Source organism: Hesperophylax consimilis, chromosome 16, assembly GCF_061612785.1.
Source record: "Hesperophylax consimilis isolate HC1 chromosome 16, BYU_Hcon_1.0, whole genome shotgun sequence".
NCBI lineage: Eukaryota > Metazoa > Arthropoda > Insecta > Trichoptera > Limnephilidae > Hesperophylax > Hesperophylax consimilis.
The window spans coordinates 31,510,505-31,526,386 of NC_142851.1; the positions used below are offsets into that span (position 1 = coordinate 31,510,505).

The following is a 15,882-nucleotide window of genomic DNA, read 5'->3' on the forward strand; positions in this document are numbered from 1 at the left end:
CATCTCTTGAAACCTGGCGTCAAATTCAACATCCGTCTAAATTATAAAGCAACTCTCATTGAAAAATCATATTGATTCAGGTTGGCTACATTGTTTTCCCAGCTGGTAGGTATAAATGAACAGTAAAAACTTTTCAACGTCAATCATTTTTAATGTTTTTGATTATTTCCCTCGTCAATGTACTCATACTAATAATATTGTTGGTGACTCTCAAAGCAAAAGGGCGAGTAAAGATATCTAAAAAATATATATTAATATCTAATGTATCTGATAATCATCATTAAAATTAACCTAATATTTGTTTCTAATTTAAAAACTGCTAATTCACAGTGGAGTTCCATTTCAATATAACTGATCATAAAATGCCCGCTGTAAGGTTTCTGTTAAAAATGAACAATTAAAAAAAGTCATATTAACCTAGTATTTGTTGAGCGCAGCCAAAATATAATTTATAAACGCTTTATAATTATGTTTTTTATTAACTTCAATCGGTTACATGTCAGTGTATTTCTTTTAATAAAACAACAAATGCTAAATTCAATATAATATTTAACGCAGTCAAAATTTATATCCCTGCCATTACGTTTTTTTTCCACGTAAATATTAATAATAACAATTCCTAAGAGGAATACAATATTTCATCATAAGTACAAATTGAGTACACAAATGAAAAGCGAAATAACCTGTTGGCCATCGTCGAGAAACAAATAACCGTCACGATGGGTCTGGATAAGCACTGAGCTGTACAAGGAATACAAACAGGGGATATTTATATAAGTTTTCTTGGTTTTCCGCAAGTGTTCTCCCTACCGGCGACCTTGCCAGTTTTCTGTTGATTGTATAAATATGGAATGCAGAAGGACAATATTTAAAAAAAATGTTGCATCGATTTACGTCGTCGGTAATTGTGAAATTTCATTTGACATCCTTAATTTCTGTTTAAAATATACCACCCACAGACAAAGATACTACGCTATTAAACATTACAAATACGATCTTCGATCGATGATCATATCTGCCTTATTGAAGTACCCCGCAGAAACCAACAGATAAAACCATACAAATGGTTTCATTTTGCAAGAAAACAATTTTTTATCAAATATATAATACCAAACCAAATATGTAATTAAGTTAGATGTTAATATTTGTTTGCAATCAAACAGCCTTCCAAAAAAAATACTTCGCAACCATTAAACAGTGTTTTTTTGACACATTATAAGACTGTAAAAGTTTAGATTCTAGTTGAAACTAATAAAAAATATCCTTAACCGTGCTCCGAAAGAACTCTTAACGTCACATTTTAGCAGACAGACATGTGAAACCTTCTTGAAATTCAGGTTATTTCAGACATATTATTTTTAATTGACTGTTGCCGCTTTAATTTAATAAAAATTTTATGAAAGTGAGTATTTTAATAAATTAAATGTTTTTTCATGCATACTTAGGTAAATATAATCATAGAAATCAAGGTTTATTTGGCGTTAAAAATCTTTTTTTTTGTTGTTGCTACTCTCCAGGAATTATTAAAAAAAATTATTGTATAAACGAGATAAAAAGTGAGATTACAGTTTTCTTGCAGATTCCCAAAATAAAAGGAATGTGTTTTAAAAATTTCGCATTCTTCACAATGTTTCGACGTTTGGAGTAAAAGTATGCGTATTTTTCAACTTTTTTCATCTTTTAAATTAGAATATTCCGTTTTATAAATATCAAAGTACAATTCAAATACTGAAATCGAAATGGTAATTTCTTTCTTAAAATGGTATTTGTTTTTACGACATCTTCAAAAATAACAAATACCCGTATATAGCACATATTAAATACCTTGGATATATTTCGAAAATCGATGAGATGTTTAAAGTGTTTACAACAGATAAACAACTCTCTTTGGCTGTGTAAAAAATGTTTATAATATCTTTCCATGAACTATTTTTTGTCAGTCTACATAAGTATTGTTTTAACAAATACGGTCAATTGAATAAAATTTTCATTATAGTTTTTAGTAGGGCTAATAGTATTTTGGTATTATTTTCTTACCTCTAAATTGTAAATAGGGAGCGAACCATAACTTTAAGATCAGCATTAAATTTGCTTTTCTCTGAATAATGATCTCTCAAATATTTTACCCAATGTTTAAATTAACGCAGAAGTCCGTTTTTGAAAAGTTACTGTGGGCGTGAACCTTTTTAGTATTTTTGTCCAATGAACAATCTGAATAATCAAAAATAACTTTATTGTGTGTTCAACATTTGATTGAGTAAGTAAATTACTTGATAAACAAAATAAATATGTAACGTTTTCTTTGTCTACTAAAATCGCATTGTTTGTAATGAAGAACGAGTAAAAATCTATCTCCGTGTAATGCATAGTGTACAATTTTACAATATCAACACCGAAACAAAATTGAAAAGGGATAACGAATATTTAATTCATTGAAAAAACTCATTCAAAGCATCCAACAACCTCAGTATAATTTCTTCGTCTCGTCCTTGGATATTTCCCGAGGAGTTTTTTGCCCTCCCTGCGGCATCAAATAAAGGGAAATAGTTCTATACAAGTGTCAAACATAGTTATTTCCACTCGCTAATTCCTGAAAGTTATATTGGCTCTTGCTATTGGAATTGTTTGATTTATTGACATTATTTTCGACAGTTTTATCGAACTTTTAAAACTCCAAATACTGACCTTACGTAACGTCTAGCTAAGTAGGAATCCTTTATATTTTTAGCGACCATTTAAAAAAATATATATATTTTATACCACACAATCCCCAACTGCTCCCATTCGTTTGGAGCCAGTGAGACTATGGTATCCCCAATTGGGGTATGTTGTGAGGCAGGTAGTGGAGAGAGTAAGGAGATGGAAAAGAGGAAAGTGAGAAAGTACCTGGCTATTCGGCTCTGGTCACCAAACACGGCCAAATCCATTTCAAGCTACGTTTAAATTCTGAATGGTGGTCTAACCACAGAGTGATACTCAGTATCTTCCACTCTGGAACGTGCTTATAATATTCTTTTTAATTAGTAAATTGTGATAAAAGACAAACTAATCAAATAAAATTGACTTGCGCTCGCCAAGATTCAAACTCGTGACCTCCAAATTGATAGCCTCGACCACGGAGGCCGCCATACATCAAAGTTGTAAACTTGGAAAGAATTACTCAATTTGGTTTCACGATTAATGTTGACTGCGTATTTTTGTACTGCTCAAACACTACTTATTGTATCTTTCTACAATATTTCAACGGGAGTACGTTGAGCAAGTGTTATTTTGCAGTATTTTATATTGGTCTGGTTACTAGAGGTGGGTCCTATAAGTACTTTTCGCTACTGGGTACAATGAGTACAGGTACAAAAAAATACCTGGTAAAAATACCGGTGACAAAATACTCAAAAGTATTTAATATACCGGGGGAAGGGTAGCTACGGAATTCAAAATTCCCCACATTTTTTCCGTCGCTAAATATCAGATCAAATACCAGTCACAAATACTACCCATCAAGAAAATAACTACTAAAAATACCCAACAAAAATACTTATTAAAAATACTTGTCAAAAATACGTACCAAAAATACCTGGTAAAAGTACCTATTAAAAATATATTTAGGTATAAAATACTCATGAGTATTTTGGAACCAGGTATTTTAGAGATCTGTCACAAGTACAAAGTATCGCATGGAAATACCCGGTACTTTTACTGGGTACGATAAATACGCCTCACCTCTACTGGTTACAATATAAACTTATCTACTGTTCTTATATTATTTCTACAAAATAAACCATTTTTCTCCACTCAAACGCGACTGTTTTCCCGCTGGCCTTAGTAACCATTCGAAAAACAACTTTATTTTTATTGATGTATGACGTGAATATTAGAGAAAGTACTTAAAACTCAAATATTTATGTAATAATATAACAGAGAATCATTCGTATTAAGAACCAAGTTAACTTTTCCGATTTTTTAGTGTAGATATTCTCTACATTCAGCGTTTTCGATAACCTGCTGTAACAAAAAAAATACATTGTGTGGCAGGCCTACGCACGACGGAAGTGAAACTTTTAGTATTCTTCTCTCTAAACCACAATCAATTACGTATTTCACTCGTATTACACTCACCGCGCAGTTCACGAAGCAAGCAGCTGATGCCTGGCGTGGCGTCGTTGGCTAGAGAGAGAGGAAAAGAGAGAGAGAGAGAGAGAACGTTCGTCAGTGGCTCCCTCACTTCAGTTAGCGACTACGGTGAGAGAGTGACAGTGAACGGTGAGCGGTGGTGGGGGTCCCGTACCCCCACCACCAAATGATCACGGTTTTTCGTGACGGTCATGAGTCGGTTTTACTCCGGTCCTCAAAAATGCATGACGCGCGTAAAGAAGTTTCACTTCAAAAATAAATCAATACTTAATAATACGTGTAATTTCACGTGCTACGATGGTACGGCACTACGTCGCTACACGTATTTGAGGGTTAATTTAGTTGGATTAGAACGCCAGAGGCTGTACGGGGTGTATGGTGCAGGCACAGTACAGCGGGGATACTTTGCCAGAATCGGAGCAGTACCGTTACATCTAGAGACTGATTTATACTCTACATTTACATTTAACACGAGAATGAATCAGGCAGCCTTGGAGCTCGAAGAAACATGTGATATAACAAATTTAATAAATTCACTCTCTTTACCTTTTAATGTTGCTTCACCCCATGAGAATAACAACAATGTTTATTTAGGTTACATTTTAATGAAGTGAATAAAATTGTGTTTTGAATTAAATGGTACACGGTCTTAATTTTAACAAAGCCCATAAACACGATTCTGGAAACGAAATGTTTCGAGGGAGTCAAACAAAAAACGGTACATGAAGGGAATTGGACGTAATATTTCTCGGCACGTAAATATTAAGGTTTTTTTCTGCGAAATGGGAAAAAAGTTAACTATTAAAATTTTTGGCGAATTACTTATTTTTCAACCAATGAAATAACTTACCAAAATATAAAACAAAAATTAACATTTAATTAAGAGCTATTTGAGAATAATTTTAGAACAGTTGGACGATAACGTGGGGTATTTGACTTCGTCAGTGTAGAGCGAGACAGATATATTCTAGTAGTGTAAAAGCTCATGTATTAACTTCATCTCTCTCTCTCACACCCCAGCTTGCAACTAGAAACTTGTCGAGGGGTAAGGCTCTCGACTAGCAAGCCAAAGTCTTCCACAACACAGGTGAACTCCTAGCGTGGAGGACAATATACTATACCTTTATAATACAAATATATTTAAGAATAAATAAAAAAAGGTCAGGTGTTCAAATCCCCACGTGCGCAAGTAAATGTTTTTTGATTAATTTTGTGTCATTTCACAATATATTCATTTAAAATAATACATAGTATACTTGCGGTACGTTCCAGAGTGGAAGATACTCTCAGTGCCGCCCTGGAGTAAGACCACCATTAAGAATTGAAACATTTGCTTGAAATAGCTTCAGCCGTGTTTGGTGACCAAATCTGAATAGCCAGGTTATCCCTGCTTTCCTCTTTTCCATCCTCTTCCCCTTCCCACTACCCTTCAGCCTCACAACATACCCCAGTTGGGGATGCCATAGTCTCAATGGCTCCAGACGGTTGGAAGCAATTGGGACTTTTGTGCGGTATTCACATTAAGAAAAAAAAATCAAGCTATTTAACTCGAAGTGTCTTTACATAAATAATCCCTGAAAAATTATAGTAAGATTGGAACAGCCAACATTATAATGAGATTGACACAGCCAACGTTATAACATATTTATGAATGTTCCTTGCAATATTTGACAACATTTTTTATAAACTTAACAAACATCACAATACTTGGAACCGCTCTTAGATTGTATTTACACTTCGCAAGAATCAAACCCGCAACCCTACTAGTCACAGTCAACTTATTAGGCCACTTCAAAGGGGAGTTTTTAAGATGCGCATTCAATTTATAGAACACTAGGGCAAAATTTAAAAAAAAATTTTTTACTTACCTTTTCAAAATTTTTGAAAAAATCAATGGCGAAAAAACCTTTGACGTAATAAACTCCTAACCTTCATTCTTCTTTTTTATATTTCTTTCCATGTGCATCATGACTTTGGAATAAGACTTTCTATAAGAGGGGTGACCTCATAAACGCCCTCTTCAAAAGAAAACTTAAAGCGCATTTTCTTGTCTCACCAGCATATTGCTCGTCTTCCATCCAACTTAAATCACCCCCGTTTCTATCCCTAAATCTCTTTTCCTTTGAACCTTATATTTTTTTTCAACGCAATACAATTTTATTCCAATTGAAAAGCTAGTTTTGTTAAAAATCAACCCGCACATATAAAAACAATAATACATCTATTTTTAGTAATATTATTTTAATAATTGATTCTTCCTTCCCAGAGTCAAATTGGATAGTACCGACATTTATATCGAAAGTCAACTAATGTAGGTTACAAATAAAATCTTTAGCAAAAGGTAACAGCCAAAAATATCGGAAGAATCAGTTGAATGAATTTGAAATATGAGATCTGTTCACGCTGTAAGTACGGAACTGATAGGTTTGCATTTGTAAAAACTTGGTAGATAGGAAATCTCAATATCAAATCCTGCAACTACCCAATGTACCCATCCCAAATTGTCACCATGGCTGATTTAATTGTTGCTAGATGTCAATAAAAAGACATTATCCTTATTTAAAGCTCACCAGAGTAAAATAATACCACAGACAGGGAGGATTGACGTACAACATAACCACAACTTGGAATAAAGTACCTATTGTGAATTATATTTTAACAAATTATATTTCGAGTCCATCCAGAATCTGCCAGATTGTGGGTCCAACTGCGATGGGAGAGTTACTTTTATCATATACTCCAATCTGGGCTTGTTTTATGTTCCAGAAGCCCAGGTTTAAACTTTCAGGAATACTGTGTACCAAGTATTAAGCATGATTCATTAAAAGTTGATTGTCTCATATAATATTTCAATTAACATAGTTCTGGGACTTGTCCTTCGGGTTGCGTAGGGCTTATTCCATCAGCACCACCTTTAATAGCAACTAATAAAGTGCAGTCTCAGTTTTGCAACTCTAAGATCGACAATAATGACGCACAATAATTATGTCCCAATGGTGAAATGGTCATGCAGAGGCCATAGACATAAACACTGACTCTTTTGTCTCTCTGAAGTCAATATTAGAGGGGTTTTTCATTTAAGACAGAGATCCTGGGTTTGATTCCCTGTCAAGACCGTCACCTTTTTATTTTTTTATATATTTTTCTGTTTCATGTTTCATTTAAATCTATTAGTATTATTTTCTTCTTCAATTATTAACTATAAAATAAAAACATTTAATTTAACAAAAAAGGACTAAATGTTTCCATACCAAAAGTATCACTTTACATAAATATAATTTTCGATTAAGTTCACAAACATGATAAATTTAATTTGTTTTTTCCTGCTTTCGATGAAATACAAGTTACATCGGAAGGCATCTTTACGAAATTAAAATAACGAAATGCCAATCTGTACGCTACAAAGGAGAAATATCTTCGTAAGATAGGCAATGAAATTTATTCAAACTTTGCATAGCTGTAATTGGATTTTGTCAAGATTTACTTTTCACAAAATTGACAGATTGTATTAAAAAGGACCAACCTGTTCTGTTATTTATCATTTGGATCCAGGAAACTCCGAAAATGAAAATTAATAAAGTTACACTGTGTCATCCATATCTTCTATATTAATAATTTTATTGTAGTTATACAAATCCCGAGTTTTTAGACAAATAAATCACTGTGCAAAAGTTTCTTCTTTGACGTTTTTGCAAATTAGAAAGATTTTTTATCAGTTTTTGCTTAGAATCATACACAGAGAAACTTAATTATATGAAATATTTATTTATTGAAAATCTTGTCAAAATTATTCATCTTTTGTTAAAAAACGGGACTCGAGGCCTATAACGAATGAATTGACAAATTTCATAATAAACTAATTAATTAAATGTGTTCTTAAAAATAATAATATTTTCGCATTTCTTCCATTATTTTTTCGGAGAAGTAAACACTTTTACTAGGTAATGGTCATGCAGTCACATTTTTAACAGTATTTGATAAAAAAAAAGCCGTACTCATTTTTCTCGGTACAGAGGTTTATTTTTAGGGTATTATGCTGTGATGCGCTAACTTATTCTTTAGTCAACGTTTCGGACAGCATAACAGTGCCTGATGAGTTTTTTTAATCATTTACAATTTGGGAGGCAGGTTTGGTACCGCTGACTTAATCACCATTCATTGGATAATTGACGCCGGTTCGCTCATGATGTTTTGCTGAGCAGGGTTCTTCAGTTAATGGGGTGAGGGTTGTTGAGGTCTTTGCGGCGGATATAACTGAGATTTTTTCATGTTGTTCTTCGGTTGCCAGTTCAATGATTAGCAAAAATCAAAGTGTAAAAAATCAAGTACATTGTGTTCTGCTAACCTTATTTTATTGTACCTACCAAACTGCTCACGCATTCAAATGGCCATTATTGAATCTGGTTGCATAAGTACACACTTTAAAATTCTTCACCCTCCGTAATGCTTTTTGTATGAATAACATAATAGGGTTTTTTATAACTTGAATTGAAAGTGTTAAAAAAGTGTTTTAGCTTTTATGAAACCGGATAATTTTAAGGAGGGTTTAGGAAAAAAGGACACGTGGTCTGCCTACGTTAATTTAATTTGCTCTTGATTATACAAAATGAAACCATATTTCTACGAATTCTCGAAAAGTTGTCGAAATTAAATGATCAAATTACATGGAAGGTTATCTAGGGTTTTATCTTACAGGAGTATTTGAAAATATAGTGGGCTAGTGATGTCAATTTCCTTGATATTAAAGATGGCGACAATTTATATAGGTACCTTGTTTTTATTTTTATTTTGTTATTTTGCATTTTCTGACAATCCATAAGTTCTGTTCCACGAACTTTGCGACCTCATACTACGTTTTTTTTAGCACAAAATGCTTTGAGGTAAATAATTCCCTTCAGGACCTATGTCGTCTTTGGGGATGCTGTATAGAGGGTATTTTTAAGAAAGAAGTGCGAGGAAGTTCTGAGAAGGAAAAGGTGGGAGGGGTGAGTATGAATTGGGGAGTTTTTGTTTCCAGGGGTGACGGACGTATGAATCTACCCCTCCCACTGCGGTGCAAGGTGGTGTTCCGTGAGAATACTGCTGGATAGGTCAAAAGGTACCCCAACTGGTCTCTCCCGATCCACACAGTTGGTGGGCAGACGCATTCGCCGCCAAGATCCAGACAAACCTCATCTTATCCCTGCTAGGTCTCCAAACGTAGCGAACCACTTGGAGAGACCTATTGCAGATGGGTTGGTTATCCAATAAATGATTTCCGGGGCTTCTTCTGTAAAGTTAAAATTCTCGACATACTTCAGTGTGATCAACCCACTACATAAACAATCGAACAACAAATCCATTCACTTCCTCAAAATCACTATTTTAAAAATATTTTTCAATATCTTCATCTAATGATTCATCAGTACATCGCTGGTAATGTTATTATTACATTGTTTACTCAAATTAACAGCTTGAACGAATCAAAATTACCCGATCCGTCTTCCGAGGCTAAGGGAACTTGTGACTTTTACAAATACCGTGTTATTATTCCCGTCTTCTTTACGTCATCATCCATTTAATATGCCCTAACGTCTTGTCCCCTACAACACTGCCTTCGACTGAAGTCATCATTTAAGCGTTACTTTCCTAATGTCTCTTTATTAATCTACGTTTCTGTTTTGTGTTTGAAATTCGCCCCCCGGAATATATTTGATCAACTGGCAAGCTGCCCGATTTTTGTTTAATTTGATTCTTGTTGCTTTATATATAAATATATTCTTTATATATAATTATATATTGCTGTATTACGAACCAACAAGAACAAATCAATAAAATCAAACTTTTTTTCAAAAAAAATTTATATTAAAAAAATATATGGATATATTATATTTATATTTTACACATAACATTGAATCACTGAAGTAAGAATCGTGGCTCCCTTATCAGGCACAAGAGCTCCTCTTTTCTGATAAGGTATACATGACCAATTATGTACCTAAATATTATATTTTGCAAAAAATGTATGTATTAATGTAACTATGATTTATATTAAAATAATAAAAATAAAAAAATAAAAAATTTCGTCATAAAACATTAGATAAAGCATTTGCATTTTTGTATTACGCTTACCAGTTATTAGTCGTTAGTTCATATGTGAGCCTTTTTTCTTCTAATGCATAATTCAGCCATTACAGTCTTCGAAGTAGAGCTAAACACGTCACGTAATCCATAAACTTTTGTAAAAAAATAGGTAATTAACAGATTTCAATTGTAAGCCATTTTTTAACTTTTTCAATTTAGCATGCGTATCGTGAACATTTACATGTTTTCACCGCATGGGTAGGTACCTACTTACTTTAAGCATATATTTGGGAGAGGGGAGAGGGGGGTTAGTGTATATATTGACATTTTTAGTGCACATTTTGGTATTGTTAGTGCGTATTTTAAGATTGTTAGTGCATAATATGGCATCGTTGGTAGATATTTAGGCATTTTTAGTGCAAAATGTTAACTTTGTTAGTGCATGTTTTAGAATTTTTAGTGTATATTTTAGAATTTTAGTTAATATTTTGGCATTGTCAGTCGATATTTTGACATGTTGGTTTATATTTTGAAATTGCTACTGTATATTTTGGCTTTGTTAGTCCACATTTTGGCATGGTTAGTGTATAATTGGAATTTGATAGTGTATAATTTGGTACTGTCAGTGCACTTTTTGAAATTGTTAGTTAAGTATATTTCGGCATTTTTATGGCAAATAAGCTGATGTTAGATCATCATCATCAGGATCTTTAAAATTTGAACCCACAACCTTCGGATTCCGAGACCACGGATAATAATACTAAATATTAACAACTGCTCTCAAACAAAAATACCGTTTGTGCTAGATTAATTAATTGGGCAAATATACTCGTAAAAGAGCAAACTTTATAAAACATATTCTTTTAAGTTTAATATTCTGCTAAGTATAATTATTTGGATAAACTCAAAATGCCTGAATCATCGATGTGTAAACTTTGACCAAACATTTTTGTAAAAAAACTCTTTATTTTAACTTTTCACAATTTCGGAACTTTCTGTATTTTGTTTCGAGACATTTGAACCAATATAACTTTCGTCGTGCGTCAAAAATAAGTAACAGACTTATTTTCAAGATTCGCAGGACGCCGGCTATATTTCTTTTTTATTCCGGAATTTGTGAATTTATATAAAGAGGGAAACTTTAATACGGATTATCTTTGAAAAAAAATTGGCCATTCGTACTAAAGCTTTTGCAAATTAATTAAGATAATTTGTCAGATCTCTCAAAATGTTTCCTTGAAAAATGAGATTTATAATACTGTTTATACAAAAGTTTGGGAAGGTATTTTCTTTGTTGGTTTTCTCAGTATCCTAAGGTTTTTTTAATTGATTAAAAAATGTTTTTTTTCATGAACCTCACATACTATGTCAACTTTTGGATGCTGTGTTGATGGTCCTTTTTTAATTTTGATATACTGGTATCACTTAGCTATATGGGTTGCTTTCATCCTGAAAATTGTAACCCATAAAAAAATCCTGCCAGCTGTAAAGGTTTCATATCTACTAGGAAAGGGATTACAAATAAAAAATATTATTTTTGATAAAAATTATTACCAATTAACCTGTTTAAGTGTTTTTTTTCTCTCTACATTTCTTTCAGCCTCACAAAATTCCCAAATGGAAATAATATATTTTCACTGGCTCCAGGTATTCTGGTCTCGTGTGCGATAATCACATTTAAAAAAAAAATTGAAAACCAACAAAACTTTTTTCGCATCGCCTCTATCCGTGAAATGTATAGTTTGCATAAGATATTGACAAAATTCGATATATCTATAAAAGCTCGGGTGTGCCAAAAAAAAAGCCCGTAAAACTTTTGTTACTTACCGTCTCTGGGATAAAGCTCCTAGGAAAGTTATCCCTTCAGAACTTCGGACCGTTTTATTAAGTGGATTTAGCTCAAGTTCCGGCCCTAATGATGCTTTTTGCTGAGATTTCCTCCAAGGTTTTTGCATCTCTGTCACTCGGGCGTCAAGGTGCAAAGAACATTAACTTTCCATTTACGAAATACTTACATAAACCTTTCAAATGGAAAATATTTGGCAGGCCTTTAAGCTGACACAAATTTAATCTGGATGTTATCAGCGTGTCATAAATGCAATAGAGATTGAAAAATAAGTTATTATTTTTTTTAAATGATAAACTATTGTTTATAAGACAAGGTTTTTTTGCATAGCACAAAGGATAACAAATTATTATAAGCATTATTTACTCGCCTGAAATATCCACACAAATTGAAAATATCTTCCGAGTAAAAATGAATGCCGCTCACGGGAATTGAACCCGCACCTTCTGATGACCGGTCAGGTGCTCTGGACCACTGAGCTACTTCGGCTTATTCCCAACCTGCCAAATAATTAAATATGTACAAGTACTTCAATTGAAAATTACTGTTTATTAATTTTTTTTCACCTGTAAACCACCAAATTTATTTTTGTAGGAAAGGCTTGTTAGTGCTTAATTTTCCACTGCGAAAAACCGACTTCATATCATACCTTTTCCTTATGGGGAAACACGAAATCTTTCATTTGCTCACTCATCATGCATTTTGATATCTTACAATGCTTACTCCGTCCATCTGCTCTACATTTTAAGCCATCAAAGTGAACCTTTTTCAATTTTGTATCTGATTTGCATACTGTTCGGTTTTTCTCACTCGTTTACCTATAGATACGATATAAACGATTTGACCAGATATTACGTCTCTGTAAGATCTATCTTTCTGGGTGTCTATAAAAGTTTTATTTAATGTCGGTAACTTCATCATCGTTCTCGAGCATGACTGCAGATTGCCAACGAATAAACAACAGTTCAAAACGATTAAGGCTAGATAAAACTCTTATAACAAGGGTTTGCTCGAGGCTCACACTTTAATTAATTACGACAAATTCGAAACCATAATAATAACGTATATATATAAATTACGTAACGATAATTATAACGTATGTATAATTTTACAGTTGAAAAACATTTTATAATTTTTTCTTAATTTTATAATAGAAAAACATTTTATAAATTTTTCTAAATTTTATAGTTGACAAACATTTTATAAATTTTTCAAACCATTTTACATCATATATTTTAATTGTGAGGTACTGTTTTTATTAATCTTAAATTTGAGTTATTCATATTTAAGATCAATAAAAACAGTATCAAACAATTAAAGGATTTGATGTAAAATTTAAAAAAAAATTATATAATGTTTGTCAACTATACAATTTTTCAGTCTACACATATCTCAAGTTTTAGTAACACGTCCATCATAAATAATTAATATTAATAATATTTTATTTAAGAATGTATGCAGGGGTGGTGCAATGCAATACATGCCTATTTTGAAATAGCAAAAAAAAACAGAAAAGTAATAAGAAAAAATACAGTGTGTGGCAAGCCAACGCACGACGGAAGTGAAACTTTTGTATTCTTTTCTCACTATTTTCATTTCATTTTCTTTTTTTTCTGTTTATTGACATATTTATAAGTAGCATGTGATAAAAAAAAATTAAAAGTTATAAAAATATGGGATTCGAACCCGGGTCCTGCATAACGAGTGTCGAACGCTCTGCCTCTAGACCGCGAGGAGAGGTTTCTCGCGCGACGAGAACCGCGTATACAACGTGTACTCCTCAATTGACTTGTCCCGCTCAAATTTTCGTTTTCAAACAAGACAAATGAATAATATCACATAACGTCTCGTTAACGCTTTATATAGGGTCGAATCGAAGATATATCGGCAGTGTGAAGTCATATCTGTCGTTTTTAAAAATATTTCCGTATATTTGTCCGTTTCGGAAAAGATCTATCGTGTTTTAACAGTCTCATACCCGTATGGAGTCTGAATTTGAAAAACATTTCTAAATTTTGAAAAACTCACTTACGGCTGTGTTTTTTACTAAAAAAACTTGTCACGCACGTCTGCGAGGGTAATTAGTCGCGTTATCGGCCTTGATTAGTAATTTTAATGATTCAAAATAAAAATAATTAATCAAAATACCGAACGACTCGACTGGCTCGATTTGTAAGCTATATTTCGACCAAAATCACAAAATCCCAATATATTCGCAGCACGAGAGCATTTTATCACTTTTCCTCGTATTAAAAAAATCACAAAAAGAAAAAAAATGGTTATAGCGGGGATCGAAACTCGGTTCTTCACGACGACAGTCGGGCGCTCTGCCTCTAGACCACGAAGCTGAGTTTGAAGAGTGACCTAAACTAGGTATATAATATTAGCTAGGCTCCTATAGCGAAATGATCACGGTTTTTCGTGACGGTCATGAGTCGGTTTTACTCCGGTCGTCGAAAATGCATAACGCGCGTAAAGAAGTTTCACTTCAATAAGAAAAATAAAATAAACCCCACGGAAAGATCTATTTTCTAGGACTGTTAAATAGCCATGGCAAACGCGACTGTAGGTACGCCGGGCCGCTCGCCGAATATTTTTTTACATGACTTCTTCACTTATGTCTTTATGATTCCCATTTTCTTTCTGGGATTTGCTACGGAAAATTCTACTATAGATCTGTCCAATATACCAGGGCCGCGCGTCGCTTATTTTGTGCATGACTTCTTCACTTACGTCGTTAAGTTTCCGACTTTATTTTAGTGTATTGTCCCTTTCTTAATTAATTTGATCTGAACTGTTTGTCCGTTATCAATATTCGTTCGTGTTCGGGAACAATGATAACTTTACCCGTGAGAGTAGATGAAAGGTTTATTTAAACCGTTCATCTACCCTCACGTTTAACATAGAGACAGTAAAATTGCAACAACTTGTTCTTACACTGTCCGTATTTGAACAAATCGTACAAGCAATCATCGTTACCTGTCATTTGATATTCAAAGTATTCTCTCTGTCACAGTACCTACTAGTAAACTGACCGATGTACTTGTGGATACGTTTGCTATGTTCTGGGGGCGAGCGTTGCGCTGTGACAGTTTGTAGTGTTTATTGACAGTGGCCAGTGAAAATTTTCGTTGTACTAACTGCGCCTGTACTATTATCCAAACATGAAACGAAATACAATAATGACAAACACAACTCTGAAACTCTTTCTGTAGCTTAAAATAGTGAAGAATTTATTGCGTCACGAATTATTTCGGATTCAAACGTTTTTTTCCTATTCTTTTAGTACGGGAAACGTCAGTCTAATTTGGTGAATATGCTCGTAAAGCTATTAGTTGATATCTGGTTTACTAGCTTCACAAAAGTTTGTAATAAATGCGCCAGATTTATTATAAAATTATAAAAATATATATTTTTTTAAATATGAATACGGCACAGGAGTCCGAACTGCTCCCAACCTTATGGAGCCTGCGAGGCTATGGCACTCCCATTTGAAGTATATTGTGGGGCTAAAGGTAGTGGGGAGGGGATGGTGAAGAAAAAGGTTAGGGAGTACCTGGTTATTCAGATCTGGTCACAAAACGCGGCTAAAGCCATTTAAATCAACGTTTCAATTGTGAATGGTGCTCTTACACCAGGGCCATACTGAGAGTATCTTCCACTCTGAATGACTCCATTTAATTACTGTTTTGCTTTCACATTACTGTATATTATGAAACTGACCTAAACAAGACTCAAACAGGCTTACATATAAAAATGAAAACAGTTTCCAACCGTTAAACGATGTTTTAGTTGCACGTTAATAAAGACTGCATAATTCCTGTTTCGAACTCTTACAAATT

General features: G+C 33.4%; 1 protein-coding gene across 1 annotated transcript in view; it reads left to right on the forward strand.

The window, feature by feature from the left end:
* Nucleotides 1-15,882, forward strand: part of LOC149417041 (protein turtle homolog A-like) — a 1,249,058-nt gene that overhangs the window by 313,758 nt on the left and 919,418 nt on the right. The window lies entirely within an intron of this gene.